The sequence below is a fragment of the Gopherus flavomarginatus genome, chromosome 8 (genome assembly GCF_025201925.1).
Source record: "Gopherus flavomarginatus isolate rGopFla2 chromosome 8, rGopFla2.mat.asm, whole genome shotgun sequence".
Classification (NCBI taxonomy): domain Eukaryota; kingdom Metazoa; phylum Chordata; order Testudines; family Testudinidae; genus Gopherus; species Gopherus flavomarginatus.
In genome coordinates, this window is record NC_066624.1 from 16,476,188 (window position 1) to 16,491,145 (window position 14,958).

At 41.4% G+C, this 14,958-nt stretch overlaps 1 protein-coding gene across 7 annotated transcripts in view; it reads right to left on the bottom strand.

Moving 5' to 3' along the window:
• TENM1 (teneurin transmembrane protein 1) overlaps positions 1-14,958 on the bottom strand; it is a 1,412,425-nt gene that overhangs the window by 1,167,194 nt on the left and 230,273 nt on the right. For all 7 annotated transcript variants that reach the window (XM_050964456.1, XM_050964455.1, XM_050964457.1 and 4 more), the window contains exon 2: positions 11,261-11,400. The gene's annotated coding sequence lies outside the window, so the exon portion shown is untranslated. The remainder of the gene's footprint in view (positions 1-11,260; positions 11,401-14,958) is intronic.

Consider the following 14,958-nt stretch of genomic DNA (forward strand, 5'->3'; position numbering starts at 1 on the left):
ACAATTTGTATAGTGGGGGTGCTGAGAACCATTTAACCAAACTGTACACTCTGTATATGATGGAAACTACTTTAAGCCAGGGGTGCAGCAGCACTCCCAGAACCCCTAGCTCCAGCGCCGGTGTCTCTGTCTTCTCCCCAGTGTCTTTGTCCAGCTATTCCCAGTCTCTCCCTCCCTGCAACTCCTCATGCATTCACAGTGTCACCAGGGCTGGCGCTTCCACCAGGCCTAGGGTGCCAGGATTTGGGGGGCGGCATTTTGTGTGCTCCTCATGGGGCGCATGGGAGCTTCCAGTTCCGCTCCCATCGCACCGCTGAAGGAGGACCTTCTACCAACATGCTGCAGAAAACAGCGGCAGGCAATTGAGCAGCTCAATGACTGCCGCTGTCGCCTGCAGCATTTCAGCGGAGGGCCCTTCTTTGGTGGTGTGATGGGAGCGGAACTGGGAAACTTCCGCTTGCCCCATGGGGAGCGCACAAAATGCCGCCCCCCGAATTCTGCCTAGGGCGCCAGAAACTCCGGCGCTGCTCCTGAGCATCACCCTCAAGCCAACTGGCTCCCAGTGCCTTCTCTTTCTCTCAGTATTTCTTGCTCCCAGTCTCCCCTCCCCATCACTTCCTAGTCCCAACTTTGCTGCTCAACCAGTCCCTGCCCTGCTGCCCCTTCCCAGCCAGTCAGTTTCTCTTCCCAGGCACTGTATCACAATTTACTCTTTCACTGAGGGATCAGGAGAGAGAGACTTCCCAGCTCTGAGTTTCAGTGTCCAGCCCTGGGAGCAACCAGCTTTGTCTCTGAACTGGCGTATGCTTCATCACTCTTTGGAATGCTAAGTGCTCAGCACTGGAAGCTGAGAGACGCTTGAGCACATCCAGTGAAGATGGACTCTTCGGATATTTTAGCTGCTTAAAATCTAAGCATTCTCTATTGAGATGTGCAAACTGATTTTTTCCCCCAAAGTCTTCTTTCATTTGCCTAAATGTGGGTGGATTTTCATGGTGACGGCAAAAAGCACACCCCTGACATAAAGGATACCCCCTCCCAACCGCAACCATGCTAAATTTCGAGTACCTGTCACAAAGTACAGAGATCCTAGAGCTTTTCAAAGAAAAGGTCACCAGACCTTTTTTTCATTTTTTTTTAACATAGGCACACCTACTTCAATTCTCAGGAATGGTTGGACAGCTGGCTGACAATTTCCAAAAAGGGTGAGCTTAAGGCAGACACACAGCAGAAAATTTCAGCCCAAACAGTTAGTCTGGCAAAGTTATAAGCAGCTGTAAATGAGACTTATACTGCGAAGTGTCATGCAACCTTAATAAAAGTTGGTGTTATGAGCCCCATGGATAGTACGAGGAGAACGTGGTACAGTACATTAAACTGTCTTTCTCATCTCAACCTTCAAAAATCAGGCTATTTTCCAGTGACCTTTATTTGCAGTTCTCTAACCTACATCCTTCTTTTTTCCTCAAACCCCCCACACTGAGAATGCTACCACAGACAGATTGAAATCAATGACAGCAATCCCACCTCCCTATGATGTCATTTCCTGTGGTGAGCTCTGTTCACAGCATCAATCTCCCTTCAAAAAATTCTAACAAAGCATCTAGGCATGTGAAATAAAGTTCACAGTGAATGCAGAGTGAGAGAAAAAATGTCATTCAGAGTCAACTTAGTAAAGCATGGTCACAGGAGTCAGGATTAACCTTTACTGAACACTATCTGTGGTCCTTCCTCTGCCTGCAGCACATTTCTCGTTGCATACGTGGGAGGGAAAGGGAGTGTGATAGGAGGATGAAGATGGAATAAGAATTACTCAGGAAAGAAGTCAGCAAGGATGTACAGGTTCTAAGTGACACAAGAATCTGGCAAAGTGAGATAGCTCATGTTCCTTGCATGTTTGCATGCCCCATATATTCATATAGCTGCAATTGCTGCCTTCTGACTTCTCCACATGACAAGCACCCTCCCAGTGGCAGGGCATGCAGGAGATCTTAGGAAATGGGGTGTGTTTGACGGTGGAGGGTGTGCGCATAGTCTGAAGGACTGACCTATGTAGAATCCTCCTGGGTGCAACTTAAAGAATAATCTCAGAAAGCAATGTTACATAGCAAGTACAAGGGGAATATGCAGCAAAAAGACAGCAGGGGAAGGACGGGGGCACAAGAAAAACTGATACACCTGAGGGGAGTCTCCACATTTCTGTCTAGCTAACCCACAGCCTTCTTCTCCACTGCCTTAAACAGCTGTAGTCATTAACACCTGTACAAAGTGGGTGGAAGACACTACCGTGCTGATTGCCACTCACTCTGTACTACACACAGGGAGCAAGGCAGTGGATAACCAGGCCCCAGCTCATTCTTTGGCAACCCATTCCTCTTGGAAAATGCCACATTTCAATTTGGGCCTGTATTTTCCATCTGCTTACCTATGTACTGCTATACTTCAGTGTGCTGCCACCGAATGGATTTAGACCTATCCTCAGCACTCTTATTTCTCACTACCATTTCTCTTTCAGTGCAGTATCAGTCCTTCGATCTGGTTGCCACATGTGCACATTCCATTCAAGCAGTAAGAATTTTTCTAAAATGTATTGTTACAAAAGGATAAATAATAGTTACGAGATCTCCAAACTATAAAGTCAGTTAAGAGATAAAACATAGGATCACAGTCCAAGGCAGTATCCCAAACGGCACTCAGCTAATCCAAATTACACTGTTAAAAATGTGTATGGATGCAAAACCTCATTCAAAATATGTTGTATCTTTCCTCTTCACCTCCTGACGTTAAAAATAACCCAAAAGGTTTCTTTAATATACGTTATTTTCCTCATTATAGGATATTCTCTATAGCTGTTCTGCAAATGTTACACCATTTAATATTAATAAGTTACTAAAAGGGAAGTAATGATTATTCACTTGGAACAAATTTTGGTCCAGATCCTATGAACTGATCTACTTGAACAGACTCCTTAGTCAATGAAAGGCTCCATTGCTTTCAATGAGATACCTTATCCTTACCTGTGTGGATCAGATTACAGAATTAAGACTTTTCATGTCCCATTTCAACCCCTGAAAACAGTGGTTTATAATTAAGACAGCTTAATCTGTTGGGATGCAAACATAAACAGTACAGCTCGAAGATACCATATTTGGAAATTTGTGTTTTCTGAGACAGGTGGGAAATGTGGTGGTATCACTGAATTGTGTAATAGTAGCTGTACGTTAGTGCAACACGATTTCAAGGGGGTTTTCTGTACAAGAGATTGTATTTTCTTCTGCAGTTATTTTTATGCCATGCATGGTTAGTTGCCCAATGAATTCTAGAAGTCCTAATAACTAAAACTTATATGTGTCATTACCATGGGGAAACACCATATCAAGGACATATAATTTCACATGAAAATAGGCAAGGTACAGCACGTAGCTGTAAAGACACTGCTTTTCTAGAGGATAGGCAGGTGTACAGCTTTAATACCATGTCCTTAGCCTGGATTTTTTTTTTTAAGCAAGCAATAGCTGTTCTCTTTTTAATTCATATGCTTAAGCTGTGTTTGCTGTCATTGAAGTTGCATGATAAATTTAATAGGAAATAAAGCCCAAAGTTGTCTTCTGTTGCCTGGTACCAATGCCACATACCCCCTAATAGTCTATTTTAAATAGCAGAATAAGCATTGCAACTTCAACTTTCAGAGACGTTTTCCTATATGGGCAAGAATCAGCCTGAGAGTTTTATTTTGCTTTTGCTTAATTTAGTTTCCTAGACACCAAAATGTCTTTGACCTGTAGGGGACACTCTGTTCAAGCTAAGGAATATGATAGTTACCTCTCAACAATGAGAATTAATGTGGAATTAATGACTGGATGTCAATTTATCAAACTAAGAAAGTATCTGCAAAATATCAGTAATATTGCCAGCTGATTTTAGAGATCATCCGCCATTTGAATTAGTATTGGTAATAAATTATTTCCAAGGGTTATTACTCATGCTCACTAGGAAATTAAAATGTCATAATATGATAAAGTGTTAAAGAAACAATATCTCTTATCTGAACCTGCATATGCTGCATTAAATCACTGAAAAGTATTTTTTTCTGTAGTGTCCATAACAGGTTCTAGTTGGTACATGGGAGAAAATGAAGTTGATTATTTAGTCCAACAGTTCTGACTTAGTCAGTGAGCTTGTAAAATTAAATATTCAACATGCATAGAATTCAATGAATACAATTAACACTACAGAATAGTGTGGGATAGCTGCCCTCAGGCTAATATTACAGAATTCTAGTTCACATGGAGCCCCCTACCTAATGATTCCTCCAAGAGCTTGTTTTACAAATATACTAATGGATTTGTTTATGGGTAAAATGATGCAGTCACTGATAAATAACTTGAAACTTATGAAGGCATCTTTTCAAGAGCTATTTTACCTGCGATTGTGTGATTATATTATATAGAGTTAAATGATTCACTGAGAGGTAAGAATTCATTCTGACATACATTCAGAAACTAACAGAGAAAACAAACTAGCCACTGGCCAATTTCAAATATTAATCCTTCCTTCCTTCCTGTCTATATATTATAGTTCTGTAAAACAATGTCATTTTTCTTAAACTGCTGCAACATTTAGTAAATCATTTTAATGGGGTCAAGTCCTGATTCAGTTGTGTTAATATTTAAAGCTCAAGAGTCTAACTCATTAGGATATATAGTGCAATCAACATACAGAAGCGAATCATCAGCATAATAATGGTACCCCAAATCCTAGTTAGAAATTCTCTCTAAGAGTCCTTTTATGCAATGGTTGCCATTAAAGTCAAGATTTATCATCTAGTACAAAAGCACAGCATCCTGGATACTGCAGTTATTTTCTATAGTAGTGTGACCATATTTTCCAAAGGCAAAATGGAACACCTCATGGGGCTAGCCTCCTCCCCACTCCCACACAGGCCTGGCCCCAGCGGTTTCTCCAAGCCCTGCCTCCGTCCCCTCATGGGGCTGGCATTGTTGCTTGCCCCCTCCCCCCATGTTCCTCCACACCCCACTTTTTAACAAAAGAGGGCATTTGTCCTGTTTGCGCTTGATCAAGTTGGCAAGATCAAATGTGACAAATGCCCACTTTTGCCAAAAAAGTCAGGTCGGCCGGCACAGGGCTTAAAAAAGGGATTTTCACAGCCAAAATGGGAGGTATGGTGACCCTAAGCTACAGGGAAATATTGAGGTGATTCAGATACCACAGTACAGAAAAAAAATTAACTAGATGAGTAATGCTATCGAAGACAATTAGATGACTCACATTCTGAAAATTTAGCATGATACTATGTGCTTTGCTGCACTGGCCCCTACATGTTCCCTACCATCCATCACCATTGATGGAATTATTCCTTCCCCAGGTATGATTTGAAAAATGAGCAGCATTTACAGAATCATCACTAACATCCTTAAGTTACTGAAACTGTCACCCACAACGAATCTTATCAGAAGTGCCCAGAAATCCAGCCTGCGCTAAGTGGCTCTGATCTAAAATCACCAGATTCAAGACGAAGACAACTCCACTCCTCTAGCACCAAGTGCAAGGCACATTTCTTTGAGCTTCCCTTTTCTAATCTAAATAGATAGCAACATGTATATTAAAAATATTCCTGAAATCCTACTTACCTAAGACGCTCCATTGCACACTCTGGTCCCCCTGGGGAGAGGCAGAGAGAACAAACAAAACATGACCAGCACTGTGAGTACAACTATCTAATGTCCTAGTGGGAGCCACTCAGATACTACAGGGATGAATGCCGTATAAGAGCCTATATAAAACAGAATAGTAATTTGTTAACAGGCTATTGAGTTTCTTTTGAATCATATGGATTGGTTTGGGAAGAACATGGTGCAGACACAAAGTACTTACTATCCATCCAGGGACGAGAATCACAGGCTTTCTGCTATATGCAAGTCTGTGAAAGCTGAGGTAGATCAGACTCCTGTGTTTGCACCTAAAATTAATGAACCTGCTCTGCACAAAATTATCATTAATTGTAACTGTCATGTAACCCTTCTTCAGTACAGTAATTTTTGCTAAAGAAATGAACCTGTTGAAGGACAAAACGGACAGTGTTTATTATCATGATGTGGGAGTTCTACATTGTGTTCCATAATTTAGGTGTCTGGTTACCAACATTTCTCTACTGAAAAAAGAGGCAGAAGGAACTTTTTGGGCATCAGGAGAGAGGGATAAAATCATGACTTAAAGTTCTCTCTTCCAGGCATTGACATAACAATTTAATATGGCCCTCATCTTGTTAGTTTTTCACAGAACTAAAGGAATTGACAATGTGTGAAAGGGGTGATGGAGTTTTAGCTTAAAACATCTACTGGCAAAACTGTTTTTGCCTACAAAACTCTAACAGTCGCAGTTTAAAATAAATCTTATTTCTGAGTTATAAATACCTCCTGGGAGGGAGAAATCATCATTACAATTATAGCTAGCCTTTTTGCAGGTTAAATTCCAAAGCAAATAATCACAATTTATGGTGTTAATTAAAGATACACAATGCTGTGCTGCAGAAAATTGAAAACTGTTTGAAAATAAAGAGGATTTTATACATTAAGCAATGTTCCAGGTGCACCTGTTTCTCAGTTAATTACAAATTATAGAAAGTCCTGCTGTTATAATTATAATACTAGTTAGTATTCTTCAATTTCCAACATGCTGGAGTCTCTCTTTAATACAGCAGTGTGAACCTACTGTTAAATTACCTGTGCTGATAAATTAGATGTTCAATAGATTGGCAACTCGATGTTTTGCAAATCTGATCTCCCCCATCCCCGGTATTTAAATTAACAAGCATTATTTCTCTTTTCTATGTACTTTTTCTTTCAACGTAACTGATGTGCCTAACGCAGGAAGTGGAACATCAGAGGTGGTATGGTGCTTTCCATCTGTTTTTGGGATGCTTCTGCCTCTTTTACACATTGTTGCTTTGAGTCAATATTATTAATTAACACCCGCCCCCAAGGACTTTAATCGGGATTGGGGCCTCCATTATGCTGGGAACTGTACAAGCCAGAGGCAATCCCTTCTCTAGAGAATTTTCAATAGCAGCAAGATTGCAGGTGTTAGACGCAGCCTATTAATAGGATTCTATAATAGAAGTAAATAGTATGGAGAGCTAGAGCAGAAGATTTATAACAAAACGCTTGGTATGGAGAGACCAGTGGATGTATTTAATCCTGTACTCAGTAGAAATATTTCATGAAGAGACCTGTTTCACCCTTCTGACCTATTTAGCTTTCTGGAAAACCATTTCTTAGCTCATGGTAATACAGATCTTCTGTCAATCAAGGAGTATTACTGATCCTACTATCTACAGCATTTCTAATATGCCCATCGCCTAGGATCTAGGTGCCATGCTCTTTGAAGTCAATGAGACAATGTACATGGATAAGGATAACTCTACATGTGTAAACTTTGTCAGGATCAAGTGCCTGCTGGTTATTCTTATAGGATCAGCAGCAGTTTTGGTAGTGCTGCAACTGAATCCAGCCCAAATATGGATTCTGCTTCAATAAACCAAACCCATTTTATAAACTATTACATCTCACTCTCCCCGCACCCCCATTTTAAACGTTAAGTGGATTAAGTAGTCATGAAAGGTGCTAGAAAAACACTTCTGAAGATTTGGACCAAAATATTCACACCTGGATGACAAAATTTGGGCATTTAATTCCATAGTCAGGCACTTAAATAGGTGTCCTGATTTTGAGAGGTACTGAGCACCTTCTGAAAACTGACTTCTTATAAAGTGCCTTGTAAAGGGGGGCAGTCAGCTCTTGAGTGCCTCCTGCTGCTGTGTGTAGTACTGCAGGCCTTTTCCCACTCTTGGCACCCCCTCTACGTTGTCGATCGCATTTGGTGGGTCTTCATTAGCTCTGGTCAGGTCACACAGTTAAAATGAACTCCTTCCGGGATAGCAAAGAGTCAAAAAAAACCCTTTCTATCTGCCCTCACCAGGGTCTTCAGCCCCCACTCTGGGCTCTTTAAATTCAGCCCTTCCCTTGGGTTTCTAAATGAGCCTTGTTCCCTTCTTGGGGCTTACACCACTTTGCTGGTGAGGGGAAACCCAGTCAAGCCCACCTGTCCCAGTTCCAACCCTGGGATGCTATACACAGCAGCCACATACCGCTCACTTCCATTCATTGCTATTTTCCTGGGCCTCTCCCTGCCTGGTCTCCTATCTTCACCCCGGCCTGAGGGTTAAAGTTTCCAGGTCCTCTCTCTCTCTCCCAGCTTAAGCAAACACAGCTAGAACCAAATTCTGGCTGTCCCTCAAGCTCTTTTGGCCAGAGTGGAGGCCCTTGTCCTTCTGGTCCCAGCCAGGAATTGCCCTGCAGCTCCTTTTATCTGAGGATATGATTGGCTGCCTCCATGCAGCCTCTCTAGATAGGCCTGGAGTACCCAACTTCACTGCTCCTTACCGGGGGCAGGGTGTGGTAAGACCACAAGACTTCCAGCAGGGTGGGGGCACAAAGGCCTGGTACAACCTGTCACATGCCTACATATGAATATTGGTGTCTAACTTTAGGCACCCATAATTGGCAATGGGGATCTGTAAGTCATCCATGGAACTGGAATGTCAAAAGTGTAAAGTACTAGAGTAAAAGCTCAGAAGGAACAATGAATTGAAGGTGATATTCTTGTCTTGGAAACATTATTAATTGTTATTATTTTTATTGTGGTTACACACAGAGATTCCCGTCAGGATCAAGGCCAGTTGTGCTAAGGTGCAGAACAGTAGCTTTCCCTTGTGGACTGATCACAGCTGTTGCTTCAATTTTCCCACTGAAGGCTCCCTCTATCTCCAGGTCTCTCCCGCCACAGGGGGAGGAATATGGGGTGGCAGAGCTTTTTATTTCCTGCTTCTCCCTTCCTAGCGGGTCCTGTGGATCTCAGTACTTCCTGTGATATAGGCATTATGCATATAATATAAAAACAAGATCTTTCCCTAAAGAGTTTACAATATTATCATATGACATCAGACAACTAGTGGATACACAGGGAAGGGAATAGGAAAAGATAACAGCAAAACTATGCCCAAGTACAGATTGGTATAATAAGCAGCCATCACTATAGCAACCGACTACTCATTGAATATTCTGTGAATCCAGCCCTTAATTCTCCTCAACTGATTAGCTTGATCCTTTCATTCATGCACCTTTGTGTTGAGATAGCATTAAGTTTTCTCACAAGGCTGTCAAAATACCATGGCAGAAGTTGCTAAAATGTGTTTAGAGAAGCAGTCTCCACCTGCACACTTTTTTAGGAAGTCCACTTTTGCTATAGTTTGATGCCACAGGCCTTTTTCTTGAAGTTCAGACTCAAAACCTGTCTTCTTATTGCTCAGAAGGAAACATTCAAAAGCTGGAACATGACTGTACACTTGTATCCCCGAGCATGAATAAAGCAATAGGGCACAAGTGAAGCAAGAGTGAGACGTCTCATTCAGTGCAGCAATAGAAACTAAGCCAACCAACTTTTATTTTGTCCATGGGGGTGTGGCATTTAGATGTTGTTTGTGATTATTAGGACTGGCAGCACTGGCTGCTGGGAGTCTGAAAGGACAGGAAGCAGGAAGAGGGGGGAGGAGTTGAGGAGGCAGAGTGAGAGTTACAGAGGCAAAGAGTTCTGTGGCACCTTATAGACTAACAAATGTATTGCAGCATGAGCTTTCATGGGTTTATACCCACTTCATCGAATGCATGTGTTGCAGAGGGTGCAGCAGCAGCTTGGTAAAGAGGTTTCCACTTCAAAAATAAAGTCCTGTTGAACTTTGTTAGTACCGTGCCTGGTTGATACAACAGGCGGTCTGAGTACAAATTATGATAGTGTGTGAGTGCCTCTTGGGGAACCATCACTTTGCCTGTTTGATGTGTTTTGGGGAGTAGGCAGGTTAGTGAAATATACAACTCATGTGCTCTCCAGGGAATTCCAGTTGTAGGATTATTGTCTACAGTGCTTCAATACAAGTATGGAGCAAGGAGGCAAAGTGAATGGAGAACACAATGTGCTCACACAAAGCTCTGTGCCATGGGTGTGTTGATGATGGGTTACCTTCAGAGAAGTTGGATTACAATATCTCATCCCATATTTTGCAGAGCTGATGAACCAAGTTAATATTACAGTTCTTTAAAACATACTCCCCCTGCCCCGAAAGAAATGGAGGAACACTTTAGAAATGGCTGAAATACGGAGTTGCAGCTACTGTTTATATTTATAGCCGCACTGCTGAGAATAAGCTTTGTCACAAAGTTCTAAGACAGCATCATAATTAGGCGGAAACAATATCAATGCTAATCAATGGAGGCTGGTGGGAAAAGACAAAGCTGTGTCAATAGAAGTCTAAGGGAACAACATTATAACCTAAAGAAAGGCAAAATGAGATCAATACAAGTCAATGGAGCGGACATTATGATGTGTGGAAGGACAAAATAATGCTGATCTAGAAAAAAAGGTGTTGTAAAGACTGAATATTTTAGATTGAACAACATGGTAAACTATTATGTGAACAACTGAATTGATTCCTATGATATGCAATGATTTTGCCTTCATGTACCACAATGTCATTTTGTTTATACCATTTCATTTGTTTAACTGAATACAACTGTGCAGATGCCTTATAATAATACTAATATTTATATTAATAAATAATGTTCTATTTTAGAAACATCAAGTGTCACAAGAATGTTGGGAGCTAGCAAAATAATGATATTATGCAAATTTTGCTGATGGGTAAACTGAGAAGTTCAGTGCCTTAACCAAATTCACATTGCAAGTCATTGTCAAAATCAGGATTAGAACCCAGAGTTAGGGCTGGTCCACACTAGGGGGGGGGAAATTGATCTTAGATACGCAACTTCAGCTACGTGAATAACGTAGCTGAAGTCGAATATCTAAGATCGAATTACTCACCTGTCCAGACGGCGTGGGATCGATGTTCGCGGCTCTCTGTGTCGATTCCGGAACTCCGTTGGGGTTGATGGAGTTCCGGAATCGATATAAGCGCGCTCAGGGATCGATATATCGCATCTAGATTAGACGCGATATATCGATCCCGAGCAATCGATTTTAACCCGCCGATACGGCGGGTAGTCTGGACGTACCCTTAGTGACTTACCACAAATAGGTCTGATAGCTTATTATATTGCATCTTCCTTGCTGTAAAGAAGCAAGGGAATTATAGCAATCCATTGCTGTTAATCACTTCTTTTAAACTCACCTAATTAGAAGCTTCAGACTTTTCTCCTTTTCAGAGCTTCTTGGGAACCCCTCTGCCTCTTTTGCAAGCACATCTGAGGAGTGTCACAGAGCTGTAGTCCTAGACAGCATCATGCAGATGAAGAAACACTCCATCCAGATCTGAAAAATAAAGGTTCACTTGAGCAGCTGCTCTAAAACACAGTTTACAGGTCTGCCAAAAAACAAACCATCTTAATAACTAATGCAAACTCCTTCTGCTAGCTGTAGTAATTTTAAGATTAAAGAAGAGCATTGTTTAAGCAGGCAGCTAACGATACTTGTAGCTCTCATATTCAACAGTAGCTCTCACCTCAGAGGGTCATGTTTAAAAAATACATCAGAAGATTTATAATTGGGAAATTAAAACCAAACAGAGGAACAGTAAAAACAGGCCTGAGCACTGTAAATAGGGGTGTTGAGCTAGAATAATGTTCTCATCTTGCCACCTAAAGGAGCCCACCAAGCCTTCTGCTTGCCTCAGAAATCCTCTTGCTTAACACTCTAGCAATGGATTAGGCTAGAGCACAGAATCTCATCATACTTACACCAGTGTAAATTAGAATAATTCCAACAGAATCCTTGGAGTAACTCTTGGTTTACAACAATGTAATTGTGATCAGAATAAGTCTCCCCAGGTGTAAGAATAAAGAGTTTTACTATCTTTAGCTCATAGCAGTGCAACAGTTGAGATATCATAAAGTGCACAGTATACAGTTTCAGAGGGGTAGCCGTATTAGTCTGTTTCAGCAAAAACGAGGAGCCTTGTGGCACCTTAAAAACTAACAAATTTATTAGAGCACAAGTTTTCGTGGGCTGTGACACACCATACATCTGAAGAAGTGGGTCATAGCCCACAAAAGCTTATGCTCTAATAATTTTTTTAGTCTTTAAGGTGCCACAAGACTCCCCGTTGTTTTTACAGTATACAGTGAAATCCAAACTTAGAAAAGTATCCCAAAATTCTAACTGCCAATGCTCTGAAAAAAGACTTCAGTGTCCACTCAAGTATTTCACAATAATTTCTTGGTTTTCTCACACGTGAATCCCTGTGTGTCTGTGATGAGTGAGCTAAGGAAGCACTCTGGGATAATAAACACAAAGTAATAGATTATACATACAACCTCACTTCAGAAATCTTTGTTCGGGAATACCTCAGCAAGTAGATTTTAACTTGAGCTGTTAACACGTATGTAAAATTAAAAGAATGATAAAAGTCACTCTTCAGAAGTGTTATAGATTAAGGATGGTTTTGTGATTGTAGGACTGGACCAAGAGTCAAAAGTTCTGGGTACAATTCTCAGCTCTGATGGACCAGCAGGGGAAGCAGCTGGCCCTGTGCACTGCAGCTTTGCCCCGCCACCAGCCTTGCACACCCACCCCTATTATTGGCCACTAGGGGGGAGGGCGGCTGGCGAGTAGGGATCCAGCCAACAGCAGGACCCACCAGTACTGATGAGGGGAAACAGAAAATACTGGGCAATTTGCCAGTTTTTAAGAAAAAGTCGGGACACTTGCAGTAGGGTTTACATTTGGGACTGTCACTTTAAAAATGGGACGTCTGGTCACCCTATGCTACAAAATGTCAAACTGTTTTCATTTAGTTCAGTAACTGTACTGAGTCCGTACCACTGATAAGTAAGAAATTAATCATCCAAAATGAGGTACGTTGAATAGAAAGGAACATCAGCAAAAATTTACAAAGAAAATGGATAGAACTGACACACACATGGCTTAGTCACTGTGAAGTGGGTAGTAACTCTCATCTTTTCCAAAACCTGTCAATCATGCACAACACTCAGGCTACACCTACACTACAGCACTTAGTCTCCTGGGCAGCCACTAAACCAGTTTGAATGGTGGGGGAAGCATGACCCATTTGGTAAAGAACCCAAGAGAGCAAAAGGCAGGGGGTGGTTGATAAATGGATACCAGCTCTCTTAAAAAGGGTGTTAGAGAGAACAAGACTAGAAGACATACTCAGACACCCACCGGTGTCTGAAGGTGATACGCCTCCCTAGGTTGCCAACTTTATGGGACGATAGTACATTACGCAAAATAGACATGTGTACAGATTATTTTAAAGTCCTTTTATCCTCTAAAACCTTTGTCCTACTGCTAAAATAAACAATCATTTCATTTTAAGAAGACTTCTTGGTCACTATATGCATCGCCAGTCATATAGTTCAGAAGGGAAGAACCACAGGTGCCCAAACCCAATCACACCTGCCAGGTAAAAATTGTCAATACACAAGATATTGTATCCCAGGGCCTAGTCTAACGGTGTGAGAATCATGGAATTCCATTCTAGGATAGATAAACACACAAGGCCTGACAGGGTACGCTCAGAGAGACCAGAAAGGGGCAGAGGTGCAGCTACCCCTGCAAGTGTGACATGCTAAATTTGATTTTAAAAGGCTGTTGGCAAATATCAGTGCCACTGGCTTCCAAAACAAGGAAACGCAGGTGCCTGAAACTGAGTTTGGAACAGCAGGGTTATACACAGTTGGTATGCGCATGGTACCAGAGCCAGGTGCTGGTCTAAGAGAGGACAAATCATGATATTCTACTCTGTGACATGTAATGGCAAGAGGACAAACACTTGAGGGTTTGTACTCAGAGACTAGAAAGGAGTCAGAGGGAGCTAGCCTCTCTGAGTCAGATATACATACACAATACAGGCAATCTATAGATCTATGAATTATGTCTGCAAGTAACACACTGGCTGAAGGTGTCTTTTTCCCTATTCTCTACCGGATCATATAATAATGTTTCTGAATCTCCTCCACTGCTGACCCCTAGATCTAGAGACCTTTGGCTCAAGCAACAGAATATCACGTTCATGGCCTGAGTTCAGTTCCCCACTGGCCAGAGGCATGGTCACATGCACCCTATCATACATAGGCTATTTGTTTGGACTATTCAGCCATCATTAACGATAGTTAGCTGAACATATTCTGCCTGTTTGTGAATTATGAGTTAGATCCTGCTACTCTGTGAATTTTTTCTGCTTGTGAAATAAAAAATGGCCTACCGTGCTACTCTCATTGGGATGGCAGTTTTCTCTTCCATAGACATCTGAAAAGTACTGGTATATTTTTCCTACCGCTCTTAGAAACTGTTTGAATGCCAGTGAAAAACAGGTAGTTCAGGACATCTGCAAAATGTTGCAAAGAATGATTGTCTTAAATCTGGCACTGCTTCCAAGCATGCAGAAGACTTTTATTCTTCACCTATATATAGGCATACATAAGGGACTAGGAAAAAGCCCAAAGGTAAATTTTCCAAATATACTGTATTTCCAAAAAAAAATTCATCACTTTTGAAAAGTAAACAACATAATATATTCACCGAATCAAGTCACATATTGCACAAACAGTGATCAATAGAGAAAACTAGCTTCCAATGAGAAATCAAAAACTACTCAAATTGTGCACGTTTCACTTGGATTTTCAACTTTCTTTTCATTCAAAAGAACAGGGAACTTCCAGTAAAGGGTGTCAGTTGTGATATGTGTTTTGCTAGTGACTGCTGGAATAAAACAGAACATGGGTTGGCTTTTCCCCATACTCAGTTCCTGTCAATACAACAAATATGGGGATGAAAAGACAAAAATATTTTGCACTTGTCTTGCCAAATGATACTTGTCATCCTGCCATCAAACAATGATTAATTGAGATA